Source organism: Schistocerca cancellata, chromosome 9 (genome assembly GCF_023864275.1).
Source record: "Schistocerca cancellata isolate TAMUIC-IGC-003103 chromosome 9, iqSchCanc2.1, whole genome shotgun sequence".
Lineage (NCBI taxonomy): Eukaryota > Metazoa > Arthropoda > Insecta > Orthoptera > Acrididae > Schistocerca > Schistocerca cancellata.
Genome location: NC_064634.1, coordinates 2,914,368 through 2,936,588, shown reverse-complemented (window position 1 = coordinate 2,936,588; position 22,221 = coordinate 2,914,368). Strand labels below are relative to the sequence as shown.

General features: G+C 43.5%; 1 protein-coding gene and 1 non-coding gene across 3 annotated transcripts in view; one reads left to right on the top strand and one right to left on the bottom strand.

The window, feature by feature from the left end:
- The window catches only part of LOC126100546 (UDP-glycosyltransferase UGT5-like), a 121,530-nt gene that overhangs the window by 51,472 nt on the left and 47,837 nt on the right, over positions 1 to 22,221 (bottom strand). Inside the window, exon 1 of one of the 2 annotated variants that reach the window (XM_049911164.1) lies at positions 16,791 to 16,862. The exons of the other annotated variant lie outside the window; for it this stretch is intronic. The gene's annotated coding sequence lies outside the window, so the exon portion shown is untranslated. Of the gene's footprint in view, positions 1 to 16,790; positions 16,863 to 22,221 lie in introns of those variants that run through there. 2 annotated transcript variants of the gene reach the window in all.
- On the top strand, positions 17,311 to 17,472 carry LOC126102795 (U1 spliceosomal RNA). The gene has a single exon (XR_007523067.1). It is a non-coding gene; the product is annotated as a U1 spliceosomal RNA (small nuclear RNA).

Here is a 22,221-nt window from a genome sequence, read left to right as displayed (position 1 = left end):
AAATTTCCAGACATTGAAGCTGGACGTCGTACAAAATTTTCCCAACAACTCGGGTGAACTTGCTGTGGCCATCGTCAAAGCTGTGGGACCGGCTGGTCCCAGCTGCTGGTCAGGTGTTGACGGCCGTAGTAGGCGGGCTGCCGCTCTTCCTAGACAAATGTGCGTGGAGGACGTGGAAACATGACAGTACACAGCTGAAATATTGCTCAGTTTAACCGTGCGAGTGAGCTTTCCCTTTGTGTTATGGCGTCCGTGAAAGGAAATGGGAGACACTTGTTTCGGAGTGACCCTTCTACTTACATTGCGTCCATAAAAGCTGTGACATCACCATTACTTCTACATCTGCGCCGGCCGCTTTGGCCGAGCGATTCTACGCGCTTCAGCCTGGAGCCGCGCCACCGAATCCTGCCTCGGGCAGGGATTTGTGTGATGTCCTTAGGTTAGTTAGGTTTAAGTACTTCTAAGTTCTGGGCGACTGATGACCTCAGATGTTAAGCCCCATAGTGCTCAGAGCCGTTTGAACTATCTACATCTGCACCTGGAGCGTCACTGTGATACGTCTAAGTGCCCAAGTGCCAGACCTGGAGACATCAGTGCTGCGAGCAGTCATGATTTGTCCTCGGTGGTAAGGTAGGTGCAAAACCAGCAACTTCAACTAAAAAATCTCTATAACTGTAGTACACGGCCAAAAATTAGTTCTAAATTCCACGGACAACTGCCTCCTATTCTTCTCGACAATGTTCTAATACCACTACACGATAAAGGCAAAGCCTCCGGTCCAGATTGTATATTAAGTCAGGCTTCCTTCAGAGTATGCTGGTAAAAGAGCTGCATACTTGCCAATCACATACAACCGCTCGCTTGACGGAAGATTCGTATCTAATGGTTCAAATGGCTCTGACCACTATGGGACTCAACGTCTTAGGTCATCAGTCCCCTAGAACTTAGAACTACTTAAACCTAACTAACCTAAGGACATCACACACATCCATGCCCGAGGCAGGATTCGAACCTGCGACCGTAGCGGCCGCGCGGTTCCAGACTGTAGCGCCTAGAACCGCATGACCACACCGGCCGGCCTTCGTATCTAAAGACTCGAAAGTTGCCCATGTCATGCCAATACACAAGCATGGAAACAGGAATACTCCGCAGAATTACTCGTACATACCCACTGAAACGTTTCTTTTTATGTCTAAATAAAGTTAAGCCCCAAAACTAAAATAATTTATGTAAACCTACGTAAGAAACGCTGTATTTTTGTATTAATTCCGTGTATTTTCTTTAAATTGTCTTATAACGTAAATTTGTAAGTAATTCTTAAATGTGAGAGAGCATACACATGTTAAAATTAGCAACTCTGCTTTTTAATTGTCAAATACTGCATCAGACGCAGCACAAGCGGCGCCAACAATCAAATTTTATGCGATCAGCCGGTCCGGAAAGCAGCGAAGTCTCCCGAACATCTTTCCACTCAACAGGCTTCCACAACAGGCAGAGACCGAGGAAAAATGACGGTAAAGTCGCCTTCAGTTGTCTCCTTGTATGTAAACACGAGCGGCTTCTGGTTCGCTTTCTCTCGATATCTCTCTTAATTATCGCTGTCTCGAATGGTTTTGCAACAGGGAGTTGTGCTTGAAAGATATTTTCAAGGTCAATAAAGTATTTACCATGTAAAAGTATTGTCATTGTATGAATAATTGTTATTGTTTACCGCTGTTTACTTCAATAACATTAAGTTTGCCTGCCAACATTTCTATGATACAGCTAGGAGAACTGCAAGACTACCGACGTATCGTTTGCTGACCACTGCCGAATATCATTGTTGTTGAAATTGTGCCAACCACTCACTCGTGCGTGTCTCAGATCTGTTAAGTCGATCTGTGAACGCAGTTTCCAGGCGGCGCGTCTGCTCATAACGCGTAATGTTAATCATCGGCATACGGCCAACAAATGATGTGCGCGGTCGGTCCAATCCACAGTATCAAAGCAGCTTAGACAAAATCTTGAATTACTATTTTCTCTCTCTTAGTGATAAATTTATCAGTGCCGCGTGATAATTTAAACTTTTTCTTTACTTGGCTGCTTCTTTTAAATAACGACACTCCAGTTAATTTCCTAATGTCAAAATTTATTTTTCAATTAGCACTAAATTGTAGATTAAAACTGAAGAAACTGCAAAAAGGTGGGAAATTGAGGAGATGGGACCTGGATAAACTGAAAGAACCAGAGCTTGTAGAGAGCTTCAGGGAGAGCATTAGGAAAACTGACAAGAATGGGAGAAAGAAATACAGTAGAAGAAGAATGGGTAGCTTTGATAGATGAAATAGTGAAGGCAGCAGAGGATCAAGAAGGTAAAAAGACGAGGGATAATAGAAATCCTTGGGTAACAGAAGAGATATTGATTTTAACTGATGAAAGGAGAAAATATAAAAACGCAGTAAATGAAGCAGGCAAAAGGGAATACAAACGTCTCAAAAATGAGATCGACAGGAAGTGCAAAATGGCTACGCAGGGATGGCTAGAGGACAAATGTAAGGATGTAGAGGCTTATCTCACTAGAGGCTTTAGGGGTAAGATAGATACTGCCTACAGGAAAATTAAAGAGACCTTTGGAGAAAAGAGAATCACATGTATGCATATCAAGAGCTCAGATGGAACAAGTTCGAAGCAAAGTAAGGAAAGCAAAAAGGTGTAAGGAGTATAAAGAGAGTCTATACAAGGAAGATGTACGTGAGAAGAATATTATGGAAATGGAAGAGGATATAGAGTAAGATGAAATGGGAGATATGATACTGCGTGAAGAGTTTGACAGAGAACTGAAAGTCGAAACAAGGCCCCGGGAGTAGACAACATTCCATTAGAACTCCTGACAGCCTTGGGAGAGCCAGTCCTGACAAAACTCTACCATCTGGTGAGCAAGAAGTATGAGACAGGCGAAATACCCTCAGACTTCAAGAAGAATATTATAATTCCAATCTCAGAGAAAACAGGTGTTGACAGATGTGAACATTACCGAACTATCAGTTTAATAAGCCACGGCTGCATAATACTAACACAAGTTCTTCACAGACGAACGGAAAAACTGGTAGAAGCCGACCTCGGGGAAGATCAGTTTGGATTCCGTAGAAATATTGGAACACGTGAGGCAATACTGACCCTACGACTTATCTTAGAAGAAAGATTAAGGAAATGCAAACCTACGTATCTAGCATTTGTAGCCTTAGAGAAAGCTTTTGACAATGTTGATTGGAATACTCTCTTTGAAATTCTGAAGGTGGCAGGGGTAAAATACAGGGAGCGAATGGCTATTTACAATTTGTACAGTAAGCAGATGGCAGTTATAAGAGTCGAGGGACACGAAAGGCAAGCAGTGGTTGGGAAGGGAGTGAGACAGGGTTGTAGCCTATCACCGATGTTATTCAATCTGTATATTGAGCAAGCAGTAGAGGAAACAAAAGAAAAATTCGGAGTAGGTATTAAAATCCATGGAGAAGAAATAAAAACTTTGAGGTTCGCCGATGACATTATAATTCTGTCAAGGACAGCACAGGACCTGGAAGAGCAGTTGAACGAAATGGACAGTGCCTTGAAAGGAGGATATAATATGAACATTAACAAAAGCAAAACGACGATAATGGAATGTAGTCGAATTAAAGCTTGTGATGCTGCGGGAATTAAATTAGGAAATGAGCTGCTTAAAGTAGTAAAGGAGTTTTGTTATTTGGGGAACAAAATAACTGATGATGGTCGAAGTAGAGAGGATATAAAATGTAGACTGGCAACGGCAAGGAAAGTGTTTCTGAAGAATAGAAATTTGTTAGCATCGATCATAGATTTAAGTGTCAGGAAGTCGTTTCTGAAAGTATTTGTATGGAGTGTAGCAAAGTACGGAAGTGAAACATGGACGATAAATAGTGTAGACAAGAAGAGAATAGAAGCTTTCGAAATGTGGTGCTACAGAAGAATGCTGAAGATTAGATGGGTAAATCACATAACTAATGAGGAAGTATTGAATAGGATTGGGGAGAAGAGAAGTTTGTGGCACAACTTGACCAGAAGAAGGGATCGGTTGGTAGGACATGTTCTGAGGCATCAAGGGATCACCATTTTAATATTGGAGGGCAGCGTGGAGGGTAAAAATCGTAGGGGGAGACCAAGAGATGAATACACTAAGCAGATTCAGAAGGATGTAGGTTGCAGTAGGTACTGGGAGATGAAGAAGCTTGCACAGGATAGAGTAGCATGGAGAGCTGCGTCAAACCTGTCTCAGGACTGAAGACCACAACAACAAATACCACTAAATAGCGCCACACAAAAGAAACAGAAAATAATAACTCACCATATCACTAACGGCCATTTAGGAACATATGCTGTGTTCGAAAATTATGAATTGCGTCGAAGAGAACGATTTGTTGACAAATGGCCAATACGTATTTAGAAAATATCGTTCTCGTGAAACTAGCTCTTTGTTCACAAAAAGAAATGAGTACTATCGATAGGTTCGTCAAATTGATCACCACAACCTGTTTCTAACCAAACTGCGCGGCTGCGGAGTATCTTCCAAGTCGTGCGACTGGATTGAGTATCTTCTAAGTCGTGCGACTGGATTCGTGATTTCCTGTCACAGAGGTCACAGTTCGTAGTAACTGACGTTAAGTCATCAATTAAAACCAATGTAATATCTGGCATTCATCAAGGTAGAATTATAGGACCTCTGCTATATAAACGATTTAGTGGACAATCTGAGCAGTTGTCTTAGGTTGTTCACAGATGATGCTGTCATTTACCGTCATGTAAAGTCAGCAGACGATCAAAACCAATTGCAAAAGATTTAGGCAAGATATCTGTGTGGTGAAAAAAGTGCTAGTTAGCTCTAAATAATGAAAAGTGTGAAGTCATCGACATGAGTACTAAAAGGAATCCGCTAAATTTCAGTTACACGATAAATCACATAAACGTAACGGTTATGAAATCAACTAAGTACTTTGGGATTACGATTACGAGTAACTTATACTGGAACCATTACATAGATAATGTTGTGGGGAAAGCAAACCAAAGACTACGATTTATTGGCAGAATACTTTGAAAATGTAACAGGTGTACTAAAGAGACTGCTTACACTACGCTTGTCCACCCTCGCCTGGAGAACTGGTGTGAAGTATGGGATCCTTACCAGACAGGATTGATGGTGGGCATCGGAAAAAGATAAACAAGGGCAGCTTTTATTGTATTATCACGAAACGGAGGAGAAAATACCGCGGATATGAATGCGAAATGACGTGCCAAACATTAAAACAAAGGCGTGTTTCGTTGCGGCACGATGCTCTCAAGAAATTACAATCACCAATTTTCTTCCTTGACCGCGAGAATATTTTGTAGCCGCCCACGCACATGAGATGAAACTATCACCATAATAAAATAAGAGAAATAAGAGCTCGCACAATAAGATTTAAGTGTTCGTTTGTCCCGCGCGCAGTTCGAGAATGGAACAACACAGAAATAGCCTGGAGGTGGTTGGATGGACACTCTGTCTGGAACTTAATTGTGAACTGCAGAGCAGTCGCGTACGTGTGTGTGTAGGGAACAGTGGAGAACTTGGCTCTGACTGTGGATGAGCATCTCAGACCTCTGTTGCCGAACGATACGACGATGGCAGACAAAGAACACCGTCGCCAACTTCGCTCTGAGTTAGCAGAGAACCATCTAAAAAATGACGCTATGATTCCGCTTACCCAGGAGGAAACGAGGCTGCCAATAATGAAATTATAGAAGAATAAGATGGAATTAAGGCATAAGTGCCGCACCAGCTAGTGGACCAATTTGTAGCATATACAACAGCGTTGTTAAATGAACGCCATTTGCGGAGTTGGATGCTCCGAATCTGGAAAGTTTCGAACATCCTTGTATTGAAAAAAGTGGAAGACTAGAGAGAACCGAAGTGTTATAGGGTGATTTGTTTGGCGAAGGCTCTAGCCAGAGGTACAGGAAAAGCTTCCGCCTGCCACAGACAGGTCGTAGATATGAGCCCCTTGCAGTACGGTTGCAGGAAAGGGAAATACACCGAGACTGCAATAAACCACACAATGAATACTGAGAACATCTCATACGACAAGTGTAAGATGTCGCGGTTTCCTGACTTTCATTGCTTACATATTCTGCCCTCACAATCATGTTCCGCACATCAAGACGCTTCATTCGAACCCAAACTCGATAAGATAAAGTCAACATTGTATAAATTCAAGTAATCGATATGTAATTGACAAGTGAGCGCCCCTTGGTTGAAATACTCGAGGCTGGCGTGCACACATAAATTCCAGACACGACTGTCACAGAGGCTTTTAGTTCGGGAGAGAGGCAGCACAACGGGACGCCTGGCCCTTCACAGGACGACCCAGCCCATGTCAGCCGGTGACCGTCCGTAGCGGACAGCGTGGGCCCGAGTGGAAAGGGGGGAACAACCCCGTGTTTTGCTTAAAAGCAAATACCGCTACACTGTGTGGGAGCGGCCAGCCTACGCATTCTTTACACATAGCACGCAGTTTCAGAGATTTTCACAGGGAGACAGCAAACGCCAAACGCCTAAACTACAAGCTTCTGGGTTGGTCGCCTTAAACGAAACGTCATTCTCCCGTTTTGGAAGAGCAATGGTGATTGGCAGACGATATTTCTGACGCCTTGAGCTGAAGGAATAATGGAAGAGACCGAAAGATATACCCCATCACGTCTGGCGTAGAGAGGCGCCGTTCTGTTGTCTCTCTGGGAGCAAGAACACGTAACGAGAGCGTGCGCGCTCATACGTGTACTCGAAAGAGCGAGGAACCAGTCTCTCCTCAGTACTTCACTGGGAGAGCACCTCTGTCGAGAGCGAATCGAAGTCCGACTCTGTATTGAGTCCTTGCGATTAAGCGTTGTTCACTGTGTTGACCGCCACATTTATTGTGCGGTGTGAACGGACAGAGTTATAGTTAAACGCCTGCGAGCGAACTTTTGAGTGGCATTGGGGTGGACTGATTATCTGACCAGTGTACCACACCAATAGTTAGACTAGGGGCGAATAGGAATCCTTGACTTCATCAAGGCGTAGGGAGAGTTTGATTGGCGAAGGTCAATCCAGATAGGACGAGAGTTATCTTACTTGTCAGCAGCGAGCGGCGCAGACAGCAGTCATCGCAGCTTACGGTATTGTGTGCTACAGCTATTGCGAGCCGCATATTTCCTCCACAACAGTACACTTCACTGCATTCCACAAGCGACAGCCTCGACCATACCTAGCAACATTCTAAAGGATAATTATTCAAGTTTAGTAGGCGTGCCTCTCAGCCATTCTGCCAAGGCAATAAGCATCTTAAACTTTGTATAGAAATTTCATTTGCGAATCCTATCCTTGAAAGGTAACTTCACATTCTGAAAAGAACCAGGATATAACTTGTTCAATTCATAACTAAAGGTGTCATTGTGATTTCTCAGAATTGTTGCAAAATAAATAATAACTTTCGTTAGTTCCATGTTTTTCATACACTCCAGTACCCAAGTATCCCACTAGTTACATAAGAAATTTTGTGAATTTTTGTGTCCTTTCCTTACAGCAGATGACTCCAGAAGATATTTATTGCTGAAAGTTTTTCAGGCATTCCTCTTTAGAACGTTAGGAGCGTCTGTTTGACTTCTGTAGTAGTGTGAGGGTGGAAATTGCACCTCGCAGGAGCCACAGGGTAAAAGGTACATCTCAGAGTAATCCGTTGCGCAGAATAACAGAATAATAGATCAACCCCACACCTCAGACAAGTTTGTTACAGGCATAAGAGTTAATACAGCTGGGGTGTCTGATAATTTATGCTGGCCGGTCCTGTTCGGAAGTCTGATACAGGTACTAGGGCCCTGGAGCAGGGTTTTATTTCATGATGTCCGCGCCCCGTAGCTGAGTGGTCAGTGCGACAGGATGTCAATCCTAAGGGCCGGGCTCGATTCCTGGATGGGTCGGAGATTTTCTCCGCTCAGGGACTGGGTGCTGTGTTGTCCTAATCATCGCCATTGTTTCATCCCCATTGACGCGCAAGTCGCCGAAGTGGCGTCAAATCGAAAGACTTGCACCCGGCGAACGGTCTACCCGACGGGAGGCCCTACTCACAAGACATTTATTAATTCATGATTGCAAGATGACGTCATTTCATGGTTCCCGTCAGCTTTGGGAATAGAAACAGATCGCAGGGGGTGATGTCCGGAGAATACGGTGGCTGAGGCAACATAATGGTTCTGTTTTTTGCCAAAAAAACACGAACAAGCATTGAGATGTGGACGGAAGTATTATCTTGAACGAAATTTGCACACATGGTTTTGTCACAATTCTGGTCATTTTCTGCGGATTGCTGCACAAGAAAGGCGCATAACTACCAGATAGTGTTTCTTATTGATTGTGCGACCATAAGGCAGGGACTCGTGATGCACCACCCCCAATTTAATCAAAGAAAACACTGAGGGGAATCTTCACATGTGATCGAATTTCTCGACTTTTTTTTCGGTCTTGGTTCTTCAGGTAGTTTCCACTGGGACGACTGTGCCTTGGTTTCAACGCCATACCCTATACCGAAATTTTATCACCTGTTCAAACCATCTTTAGAAGTTTCGGATTGCTGTACACTTGATTTAGCAATTCCTGAGCGATGTTTCCGCGACGTCATTTTTGGTCGAAATTCAACAATTTCGGAAGATATTTTGCTGTTACTTGTTTGATCCCACGAATTATTTTCCTCCCCTCCCTCCCTCCCTCCCCGCCCCCCCCCCCTCCCCACGTCCTATGCATCCTCGTTATTATCTAGGTTTTCCACATCTTCCTTTCAAGTATGTCTTAAATTTATTATAAATTTTCTAGCTTTATCTCCTCTTAATAAGTAACAAAATGCACTACAGTCTTGGATCCTTTTGACTATAAAACAGTGAAGAATTATTTATAACATTTTTACGAAATAATAATTTTTAGAATTTTAAAGTTCTTGAAGTTTTTTAAAGTTTGAAGGTTTATTTAGTGGACACTGGCGACATGTCTGTTAAGTTACCGTAACATATGCATATGATTGATGTTCCTCAAGCTTTGGCATAACTTACAGGCTTTATTAAAGAAAAAATGTGTCAACTGTCACTATTATATTCTACAGATTGCTTTTCAAAAACGTTTTTGTGCTTTTTTACCCAGTATTTCTTGTTCTCATTCACCATTCGCGTGTCCCGCAAAATACCACCAATCATTCGGTGGAGCGAGGGCAGCATCAGCGCATGCGCGAGCCGTCTACAGGCAAGTTGTTTACTTTCCTGCCGTCAGTATGACCAACGCAAGCGGCTGCGTCCCCTGTTCACGATTGCGTACAGACCGGAAAAGCGTTAAGCGCGGTTTTCAAGTTCTGCTTTTCCGTCTTTTTTTGACGGTTTTGCGCCAGGTAGAAAATCCCTCCATTTTGTGGCAACCACTTCTTGGTTTTTAATTCTTGCGCAAAATTAGGTCTTAATAGTTTTTCATTTATTTTGTCCTACCAATGGATCAGTATGATATGATTTGTTTAGGACTCATCCACTGTATTGGAATCTGGCTGTCTTATTTTATGCAATATCGCCTTCTAGTGGTGTTTTGTTCTGACGGACAACGAATGTAGAATACAAAGCTCCGAGCTATTCAGTTATATCAGTACTAACATCTTAAAATTCTCATGTAAAAGTTTTTAATACCATTCAAATTTTGTTAAAAATCTTAAAATAATTAACAGTACCAGAGTATATCGAAGGCTGTTATTCCTTCTCGATTTACTGTTATACAGATGTTCACCTGTACAAGTCGCTCTTAGATCCATCAAACCGGTTGCGATCCGATAATGGACTAAATACAGCCGAAGCGGCTTACACAACCAAATAAGTTGCTTCATATGAGCCAAAGGCTATGACATCATTATGCTCTATGATGGAGAATCGGCGGTTTTCGCCGGCCGCGGTGGCCGAGCGGTTCTGGCCACTTCAGTCCGGAACCGCGCTGTTGCTACGGTCGACAGGTCCGAGTCCTGCTTCGGGGATGAATGTGTGTGATGTCCTTAGGTTAGTTAGATTTAAATAGTTCTAAGTCTAGAGGACTGATTACTTCAGAAGTTAAGTGCCATAGTGCTCAGAGCCATTTGAACCATTTTTTCGGCGGTTTTCCAGAACCTTCTTGTTTGCATCCTCCACACTGTCATCAGTAATTGACGTGCTAGGGCGTCCATGGCGGTCGTCGCCTTCGACGCCTTCTGAACCCTCTCTCAAACTATTGTCTTACTCGTAGTATATCAGCCAAAAGCTAAAGTCAACCTTTCGAATCCACCGCTGCAGTTTATTCCGTTTCCACGCTAAATTCAATGCAAATTCTTTGATCCACATTTTTCGAAAGTAAAAATACGTCGAGCGCTCGAAAACAAACATAACCTTTTCGATTGTCAACAATACACTCAATATTCAAAACAGCCGAAATGCAAACATATGTCAGGAAAATGTGTATAAACAAGCTAACAAAAATTTAAAAATCGAATGTACAAAACCCATGAAAGTAAAAAACTCCCGTTCCTTTTTGAACGCACCACGCACACATACTAATGCTCAGGTGTCAGTTGCGTTCTCAGCACCAACGGTGAAATGTCCAACCAGCGTGGTAGAAAATATCCCCAATTTGGACAGTTTGGTCTTTGGTTCCACAGCGTAACATACGAATACACTCATTACAGATTGTGTTAACTCCACATAAAGCTAATGGGCCAGAGCTTTGATCCCATGAGTGAGGTTCAAATGATTCAAATGGCTCTGAGCACTATGAGACTTAACATCTGAGGTCATCAGTCCCCTAGACTTAGAACTTTCTGAATGTGAATAACACTTAACAAACAGCCTCACTAAACCATACCAATATTTTAAGATATAGTTTCTATAAAACAGAAGTATGTATTTTCCACCTCTCCAATAGCGTAGCATCAGCAAAGGTCCGTCTACGGTTTGGCTGTCGTGGCACAGTCAAGTACAACGGTAAGCTAAAGTACTTTGATGTCACTTTAGACTCCTGATGTAAACACCTTTCGAACACTGCTAGGAAGGTGCTAAAAACGCGGGTGAACGTGGCGGGTAACTTGGCACGCAGTACAATGGGAGGAGGAGGATATTAGTGTTTAACGTCCCGTCGACAACGGGGTCATTAGAGACGGAGCGCAAGCTCGGACGAGGGAACGATGGGGAAGGAAATCGGCCGTGCCCTTTCAAAGGAACCATCCCGGCTATTGCCTGGAGCGATTTAGGGAAATCACGGAAAACCTAAATCAGGATGGCCGGAGACGGGACTGAACCGTCATCCTCCCGAATGCGAGTCCAGTGTGCTAACCACTGCGCCACCTCGCTCGGTATGCAGTACAATGGGAGCTCAAATGGTTCAAATGGCTCTGAGTACTATGGAACTTAGCATCTGAGGTCATCAGTCCCCCAGAACTTAGAACTACTTTAACCTAACTAACCTAAGGACACCACACACATCCATGCCCGAGGCAGGATTCGAACCTGCGACTGTAGCAGCAGCGCGGTTCCGGACTGAAGCGCCTAGAACCGCTCGGCCACAGCGGACGGCCATGAGTGAGGACCTTGAACTTTTGCTCGTATTCGTATTACGCCAGTGTACCACGAATCTGATGCTCGTACGAGTAGTCCTATAGAGCGTTTCTTTTTTTCTTAGTCTTGTACTTTTTATATCTACCTAGACATGTCTAACTCGTTTGGCACATCCGTCCGAAATAGTTCACATACGGGCATAGAGTATCAGGCAAATGAGGGACAAACTGCGGCATTCATGATGATTACGCTGCCTGCATAGGTACTGGAATTTCTCCTCGTCTCTGCGTACGCAAAGTTGCGTGACTCGTGTATCACACAATACTTAACGCGTGTTTGAATGACAACATTTTCACCATCGTCCCCCTTGCTTGATCTGAATCGCCAGATAACAATTTCGACCTTAGAGCGATTTATTCAGTGGAAGTTTTTGTACTAGAGCTATTGGTCACATTGAAACGGGTCAATCAGAGCCGTTTCACAAAAATGAGGGCTGGAAGTATGGACACAAGAGAGATTTAACTCCACCTGCTACTTAGCTAAGACGTCACCAAGTCTCTGGAAGAAAGACAAGCCGCAAGCTGTTATACGGAATTGTTTGTGTTCTCATAGGGTCTTTTCGCACCTTCCTGCTGATCGGTATTATGAATGGCTGATAGTACAGAATGAGTGATTTTATTTCAGAATTACCAAGTGCACTAAGGTGTATGAAACCCGCCAACTCAGCTCATGAAAGGACATAGCTGAGCGGTTGGTCTGGAACACTAGATGAACTATGTAGTAAATGGTAGAATTATCGGCCGTATTGGTAGCGTTGGTAGGAAAAGAAACGTAAATGAATGTGTAAGAAGGAATCTGGGAGCCGACGACTTTTCTGTGTTTTTTTGTTTCGTTCTTTGTTTTGCACGTAATTAGAGCCACACAACATTCAGTGTTAATCCATTGTGCATTTTATGTACTTACATAATACAAATTGCATTTTCTAAGTAATAATAATTATTTGATCGCGTAGCTTCTGCACTTTTATGGAACCAAGGCAATTACTTTTGATGCCAGGACAGTTTTATAGTCTTTTCCACTCAACAGAACGTTCTTCATGATCAAAGATAAGAGTTTCCAGTTATTCATAAATGCGAAAGTTATTTATCAATAACAAAAACACGTTTTATATAAGTTCGATGAAGTATTGATGTCTGATATAGCAGCGTTTAGCGATTCTTGTATTTCACCTTTTTCTTGAGAAAATAGTGTTTTCTGTATTTGTTTCTACAACATCCCTCGCTGTCACGTTACAGATCAACAATTTTCGAATAAAACCTGAATTAAATATTTAGTTTCAATTTTGCTATAAATATTGTCTACTTTTAAGTAACACAGGAGGATAACTGTGGATAGAACAAAAATGTTCCATAGGTTAGCTGGCCCTTTATACATGCTCACTCAGTTTCTCGATGGTTCATCACTTTCTGTTTTTAGGGGAATCTAGTAAGACACTAATCGCATACGTGAAGAAAATGACCGTTATGAGGTAATGCCTGATAGGTATGCCATACACCAAATGTAGAGGTAATGCGGGGACGACCTTAACTGACCGAAGCCACCAGAAAAACTCCTCTAGTCTAGGCTCCACGATAAACTATGGTAGTTTTACATCCCTAGTTGTGGCGCATTCAAGGAGTGGAATTGGTCTAACCTCACCAACGGCACTTCATATGCCCTCACCCGTTACCGTCCAAACGGTGCGTGAGCGCGAAGCAGACTTACTTTTCGGTTGGTGTTGTAAATATATGGTCATGCACTCTTGAGCTGTTTAGTTGATTTCTGGATTTCGGTATTGCAATGTGGGTTATTAATTCTTAAAGGTATTTCATATATCTCTTTCAGCTGCCCTGCATTAGGGAGAGTTAGCTGGGTCCTTTTTTGTCCTTTTTACCGTTTTGTGAGTGCAGATAGTAAGTTGGCACGATGTGGTTTGCTACCTCTGAACAGCGGCCAGGCAGACCTATAATACAACGGGCCTAGGTTTCCACGAGGTGATTCCTTATTATATTCAACATGTGGTTTCTCGCAAGGTGTGCTACATTTATTCCGTCGTGGTTAACGTTGTTTAGTGAGATTTCAGACCATTGTTCCCTGGAACCCCCCCACGTGTTGCTAGTGTGGGACTTAAATCCTCCTCAAACAATCGAGTGTTAAATTGCATGCGACCTCCGCGATCGTTCTTCGTCGCATCGCGGCCCTTTTCTTTCTTTTTTTTTCGAATCCTAAGATACTTGTGGATTCTGGCGATGGACGAATTGTCTTTGTTAAGACATAACCAAGCGTTTTTCTCTCGTTAGCTGTTGCATTAGGCTGTTATTCCTCTTTCAGTACGTGAACCTTCATTCGGAATCAATACCTGCATGAGTATGGAATTTATCTCCATTATCCAATTTGAAATTTGTAACAGCTTGTAGTAACACATGTTACTCGCCCATACCTTCTCTACTTGGTTTCTGAATAGATTCGTAGTAGGGCCTACAGGCTTTGTTAGAAATGAACGCAGTCTCTTTCCTCACTTTGTGTTTGAAAGATAGAACGAACGTGTTACCTATGTCATTTTTCCCTTACCTTCTAGTACTCACATATACATGACTACTTTTCAATTCATACTCAATTGCCTGACGGAGGGTCGTCGAACCACGTCCACACTATTTCTCTACCATTCCACTTTCGAACAGTGCGCGAGAAAAACGAACACTTAAATCTTTAGGTGCGGCATCTGATTTCTCTTATTTCGTTACGATGACTTCTCCCTAGGCACGTGGGTCCCAAAAAAATTTTTTTCACATTCAATCGGAAACTGAAACTTCGTGAAAAGATCTTACCGCAACGAAAAACCGCTTTTGTTTTTATAACTGCCACCCCAACTCGCGTATCATATCCGTGACAGTCTCTCCCCTATTTAGTGATAATACAAAACGGGCTGCCCGTCTTTCAACTTTTTCCATGTTCTCCACCAGACTTACCTGTTTAGAATCCCACAATGCACAGCAGCGCTCTAGCAGAGGACGCACAAGTAGGGTAGCTTGGGCAATCCGTTTAGTGGATTTGTCGCGTTTTCCAAGTGTTCTGCCAATAAAACGCAATCTTTGGTTCGCCTACCCCACAATATTGTCTATGACTGTGATCGTTCCAATTTAAGTTGTTCATAACTGTTATGCCTAGGTATTTGGTTGAATTGACAGCCTTTAGATTCGGGTGGTTTATCGCGTAACCGAGCTTTAAGGAATTCCTTTCAGTGCTCCTGTGGACGATTTCACACTTTTCAGTGTTTAGGGCCAATTGCCACCATTCGTACCATACAGATGTTTTGTCTAAATTATTTTGCAATTGGTTTTGATGTTCTAATGACAGTAATTGAGAACACCATCCGCAAAGAACCTAATGTGTGCTCAGATTGTCCCTAAACTACTTAGTTACATTAGGAACAATAGAGAGCACATAAGACCTCTTTGGGGAATCCAGATATCACTTCCCTTTTACTGGGTGACTTTCCGATAGTTTTTACGAACTACGTACGACCTTTCTCACCGGAAATCACGAATCGAGTCAGACAACTGAGTCGATACTCCATTGCTGCTTTATACAGTAATTCCCGTCCCTGCTCCATTCCCGACCCCTCAACGAGAGATGTATGTGTGTGCCCTGAATAAGGTCATTTAAAGAATGTTCTGTTATCAGAACCCAACCCTAGATCTGTAGCGTCGCCTTCCACTACAAGCTTTCCTCAATGTCCCAGTTATCCGATGTGAAAGTTATCATCAGCGATACATATTACAGGCCATACTCCATACACTAATGTTGTATGATGAAGGTAAGCTCGGTAGGTACCGAATGTGTCTTGATCAGAGCGAGGTGGATAAATAGTCACATCGGATTAGTAATCATAGTCTGTGACACAAAGATACTCTTCTAAAACACGCCCCTTTTTATCTGACGTCACCACCTATGACTGTGTACACAGTCCATTTTATTACACCCTAGTTTCAACGTTACTGAGTACCTTCAATATTTACTCTTACTCCTGTTGCAAAGAACACGTCAAAAAATGTAACCATATTCTCGTGTACATAAACCTTTCATGCCATACACATATCCTTTTTAAGGAATGAAATATAACATTTATGAAACATCCCCTTAGAAAAATTATTGAATTACTGTGCTGATAAATCTCTTACATTATTTGATTTTCAAACAGCTGAGCAGAACTGAACGTAGTCAGACATTTCGCTCTTTACCTATTCTGATCAACACTAAACTGACACACAATATTTTTTAGCGCAACGCAATCTGACTTTGAATAATCCCTACAAAAGAATGGCCCTGACTAAGTTAACGTATACGTTTCACAAATCACTTACCTCACAAAAATCTTCGTTACTCGAACTACTGCAATACAGCGAGCGCCACTACTGCCAGCTACATAAGAGATTCAAGCTACTGAAGGCACTAACTACTGATAGGCATAGTTAGCAAATGAAAGATTTTGATAGAGAACAAACAATGTATTTATCTTAATAGTGTTCAAAAGTCATAATATATATATATATATATATATCAGTCCATGATATCCAATATTACAAATTTACTCTTTCTGATAGACACACGTCCAGATCGTCCGCTCTCAAAATTCCGCCATTTCTCTCCCCACATCCACCACTGCTGGCGGCTCACCTCCAACTGCACAACGCTACGCACTGTTAACAGCCAACAACCCAACAATACAATGGCGAATATTGCAACAATGCCGACCAGCCTCAGACTGCACACAGCACAGTCAGTGATTTTCATACAGAGCGCTACGTGGCGTTACCAATAAAAAAACCTAAACAGCCTACTTACACATTATCTTGAAAAATCTTTGGAAATAAGTGTCCTTTTGAGTCCACAAATACGCTGCAGCAGCAGCTGACCACCTCGGCGTGGGCAGAGCATGTGACAGTGTACACAAACTTGTTCACTGTACAAAATCTGCATCACACACACACACACACACACACACACACACAGACATATATATATATATATATATATATATATATATATATATATATATATCAATCACATGCAAAACACATCATTTGACAACTGACGCAATTACACCAAACTGGACAATCGTAGGCATACTTCTAGCACAATCAACCCACCTCCGTAGCGTCTGTGTGTGTGTGCCTGCAGCAAGTGACTCTGCTCGCGTATTTTTAGCGCGCCGGTTCACTGGGCCACTGATAAAAGGCGAGAGGCGCGTAACTTTTATACGGTGCCCACACTGCGATAAGGGCGCGCTAACACAGCCGGAGGACGCCTTATCACACACTCACGAGCACTGCGTCTCGTCAGTTGGGAGACTCAAAACAGACGTCACCGCCTGTCGTTACTTAAGGGGCCGCTAGGAGAAGTGGTGCTGAGGGTCCTGGTGTCCATTTCACACGCACTTGGGCCTATCTCTTTTGAACGAGTCTAAAGAACGAGGCAGGTGTTATTCGCGCACGGGATGTAATTTGTGTTACGCGAGGTGTGCTTGCAATGACAACAGTGCCTTTAACTGGTTTGATTTCAAAGAGAAAAAAGTTTGTATCGACCTTGGGTACCACGCTGTGGACGTGTGGCGAGTGCCGGGAACGTTAAGTTGCGGCGTGTGCGTACTTTGGCCAGCGTCTGCCCCGATAGCTTACCTGGCGTAGAGGATACCGTGATCGTGAAGGCGGTTCCTCCGGGGTGAGGCTTGTCCATTGCGCTTCGGTCGAGCTGACCCCGCGATTACTCCAAATTCGAGTAACTCGGGCGCATAATTTTTGGTAGTCGGCACTGCGTTCGCGCTGTCCCGGTGTTTAATGACAGAGGCGGGGTCCGTTGACATTCTCCAACGCATACGACTCCTCAGCAGTTACATATACAGCACAGCGTACTGTATGGCCCAACTATTTCCAGTCCCCGAGGTGCAGGCCAAACACGTGATGAAACTCTCTAATAGATTTATCTGGCAAGTGCATCTGTTCAAAGTGAAATACACCACGCTGACGTCTTCCAGACAGGCCGGCGTACTCAACATGCCTGACATTAACCCAAAGTGTACTGCGTTGTATATTAAACGAATCACCCATTTGTTGGACAAGGAACCTCTCAGCGTAACCAGTTGGCTCTTCCGGATCTTACAACCCACCGATATGCACCCAGCCATTGGTGAAGGTAAAATACATTACAAACTACGACATGTCAAGCAGTTTTTCCTTGAAGTTAGCTATATTGATAGACATTATTTCACGCAGGATTTACCCACGACGCACCTGTTATTGAAAAGATGGACATCTCCAATAGTCCGGAATCCCATTGAACTTAAATACCCGAGTGTTCATTGGAAGGCAGTTTGGGACAACACAAGTTTAACTGTCCACACTGCTGAAGTGGTGTCCACATGGTATAAAGTGGTAATCGATGTTATACCCACTAATGAAAGGGTGCATAGAATCGGCTTATGTGACAGTGAGAAATGCGTCCGCTGTGGTCTGGTCTAAACCTTACGCCATCGCTTCACTTGTGGCGGTCATCTCATTAACTGGAAATGGGTGCAGCAGAGGCTGGGCCTGATTACCCGCAGCAGCCCAGCCAGCCACTGCACCGACATCCTGCTCTGGCCGGACACGAAACATTTTCCCGCTACCGAGAACCACACCGTGATGTGGCTGTTAGGGCAGTTTGTCACATATATCATCATCCACAATAGTGAAGATAATCTCATTAGTTTCGAGGCTTACATGAGAACGGCACGTTGGAAGATGAAACGTTACCCAAATTTCAGGAGGATGTTTGCTAACATGTTAGACATAATTTTTGAAAAACAAGGCGTAGGGTAATTCTCGTTGCCGGTAAGGACACAAATCACATGCGAGACTATGTAGCGAACAAAATACACAACGAATAAGGGGTTACACCTGTTCCTAGGACTGCTCCCGACTTCTCAATGGTGTTATTAACTTCATTATGACGTTTTCATTAATTTATGTTTCCTGTGCATGTCTTGTTATCCGTTTGTAAGCTCCAAATGACTTTGAGTTTGGACGGTTACGAATCAAATGACAGAACTGCCATTCTAGTTAAGACAGTCAATTATACATTTGTTTGCGTTTTGATTCTATGTCTCTGTCTGGACTGAAGAGGCTATTGTCAGTTTACTATTTTTGTTCTGTTTGGTAAGCTTACAAATGGCACTATATTGAAATGTGTTCTTCAGTCTATTGTAGGATACAAATCGCGTTGAAACAGTTCCAGCACTTCATTATTTTGTTTTTGTGCTTATGTACATATATGGTTGTTTTAATAAAGGAGGAAAAAAGTGGTCAGCGTGACGGATTGCCGCCCTACGGGCCCGGGTTCGGTTCCCGGCTGGGTCGGTGATTTTCTCCGCTCAGGGAGTGGGTGTTGTGCTGTCTTCATCATCATACCATCCCCATCCGGCGCGCAGCTCGCCCAATGCGGCTTCGCACGTAGTGAGAGCTGCACCGAGGCGGCCGGACCTGCCCCGGAAGGGGCCTCCCGGCCAATGACGCCAAACGCTCACTTCCATTTCCACTTGAGCCAACGCTATTTCGCTTCGCGCCCAACTAGCGACTCCCTCGCAGTCATATCCGTTGCAGCTACTTTTTTATTTTCTGATGAACAAATTGGACAGTACCTTGCTCCAAAAATCCCGCATACTGTGTAAGTAGGCTGTTTAGGTTTTCATTCTGGTAACGCCACGTAGCGCTCTATATGAAAATCACTGGCTGTGCTGTGTGCAATCTGTGGCTGGTTTGCATTGTTGTTTGCTATTGTAGTGTTGGGCAGCTGGATGTTAACAGCGCGTAGCGTTGCGCAGTAGAGATGGGCAAACTGAAACACGTAAATGTTTCGAAACAAATGAAACAGTACAATGTAATGTTTCGATACGGTGTTTCGAAACAGTGAAACAGTTTGTTTTGTAATCTAATAAACCTACACATTTTATCATCTTGCATGTGTACTGTATAAGTATGTCCATATAAACACAAATGAGGTGCGAGAGCGCTAATCATATCGCTGAAAGTATGAAACTATCACTTAGGCGTCTTGGCAGTTTCGTATTTCCTGCAGCAAATGCGCTGCTTTTGTGTCATGTGACTTTCATACTTTTCAATTGGCTGAGGAAAGCCTTAGCTGAAGACAGAAGAACCACCACGAACGGAACTGGAGGTGGGAGCAAACTGCAGAAACAACAGATATGCTACTGGGATTCCCACATTCCATTAGTATGGCTAATATACCCATCCTGATAATTTCCATGCACACAAAGGGAATCATTGTGGATAATAGACACAGTGACTATAGACTCACAAATAACGCTAAATAATTCGAATAAATAACAAAATATAACAGAAAAAAATTGTGTTTCGAACCGTTACTATGAATTTACGATGCTTCCCGTTCACCATTACACTATCAGTGATATGTCAAACAGATTGCTTGCAATTATACCTACATCAAATTTATATACGTGTCTAATAACTGTCACTCTACGCCTTTTTTTATTTAAAATGTTGTTGTCTTACTTGCGTTTCTTAATATGATTACTGTACATGAACAGAGAAGCGTATGTTATAAAAAAAGTGTAATTTAACTGAATGATTTTCACATATTTATTATTTTGAATGCGAATAGTATGCGTTGTTTTATTGTTTTGTTTGTGTTTATAAAGCAGATGTTACGCCATTTCGGAATAGGACATTCAGCTAGAAACGAAGCTTTATTTTCGGATATCTTGAGTTTCATGCTATTGCTTGTCAAAAGATTTCGACACTCTTGAAAGTGTTTCATGAAGTGGTATGTTGTGTTTCAGTGCCTGTGCCGAGCCCGAATCTTGTCCGACACAGAGCGGAATGAAACATCACTGTTTCGATACAATTAGTCCGTTCAAGGCGCAGGTGGACTGAAACAGTCTTATTTTGAAACAACGATACAGTTTCTGTGTCTGGCTCGAGATCCGAGACAAGGGGGAATGAAACACCACTGTTTCGAAACAGTGAACCATAGCCGTTCCGAAACACTGAAACAATTCCAGGTATCGATACACTGTATCGAAACATAGAAACAGTGGCCAAGTCTATTGCGCAGTTGGAGGTGAGCCACCAGCAGTGGTGGATGTGGGGAGAAAGGTGGTGGAGTTTTGAGAGCGGACGACCTGGACGTGTGTCCATCAGAAAGAGTAAATTTGTAAGGCTGGATATCATGAACTGATATATATATATATATATATATATATATATATATATATATATATATATATATATATATATATATATATATATATATATATTAGCAAATGAAACATTTTGATAGAGAAGAAGCAATGTATTTACCTTAATAGTGTTCAAAAGTCATTATATATATATATATATATATATATATATATATATATACTCCTGGAAATGGAAAAAAGAACACATTGACACCGGTGTGTCAGACCCACCATACTTGCTCCGGACACTGCGAGAGGGCTGTACAAGCAATGATCACATGCACGGCACAGCGGACACACCAGGAAGCGCGGTGTTGGCCGTCGAATGGCGCTAGCTGCGCAGCATTTGTGCACCGCCGCCGTCAGTGTCAGCCAGTTTGCTGTGGCATACGGAGCTCCATCGCAGTCTTTAACACTGGTAGCATGCTGCGACAGCGTGGACGTGAACCGTATGTGCAGTTGACGGACTTTGAGCGAGGGCGTATAGTGGGCATGCGGGAGGCCGGGTGGACGTACCGCCGAATTGCTCAACACGTGGGGCGTGAGGTCTCCACAGTACATCGATGTTGTCGCCAGTGGTCGGCGGAAGGTGCACGTGCCCGTCGACCTAGGACCGGACCGCAGCGACGCACGGATGCACGCCAAGACCGTAGGATCCTACGCAGTGCCGTAGGGGACCGCACCGCCACTTCCCAGCAAATTAGGGACACTGTTGCTCCTGGGGTATCGGCGAGGACCATTCGCAACCGTCTCCATGAAGCTGGGCTACGGTCCCGCACACCGTTAGGCCGTCTTCCGCTCACGCCCCAACATCGTGCAGCCCGCCTCCAGTGGTGTCGCGACAGGCGTGAATGGAGGGATGAATGGAGACGTGTCGTCTTCAGCGATGAGAGTCGCTTCTGCCTCGGTGCCAATGATGGTCGTATGCGTGTTTGGCGCCGTGCAGGTGAGCACCACAATCAGGACCGCATACGACCGAGGCACACAGGGCCAACACCCGGCATCATGGTGTGGGGAGCGATCTCCTACACTGGCCGTACACCACTGGTGATCGTCGAGGGGACACTGAATAGTGCACGGTACATCCAAACCGTCATCGAACCCATCGTTCTACCATTCCTAGACCGGCAAGGGAACTTGCTGTTCCAACAGGACAATGCACGTCCGCATGTATCCCGTGCCACCCAACGTGCTCTAGAAGGTGTAAGTCAACTACCCTGGCCAGCAAGATCTCCGGATCTGTCCCCCATTGAGCATGTTTGGGACTGGATGAAGCGTCGTCTCACGCGGTCTGCACGTCCAGCACGAACGCTGGTCCAACTGAGGCG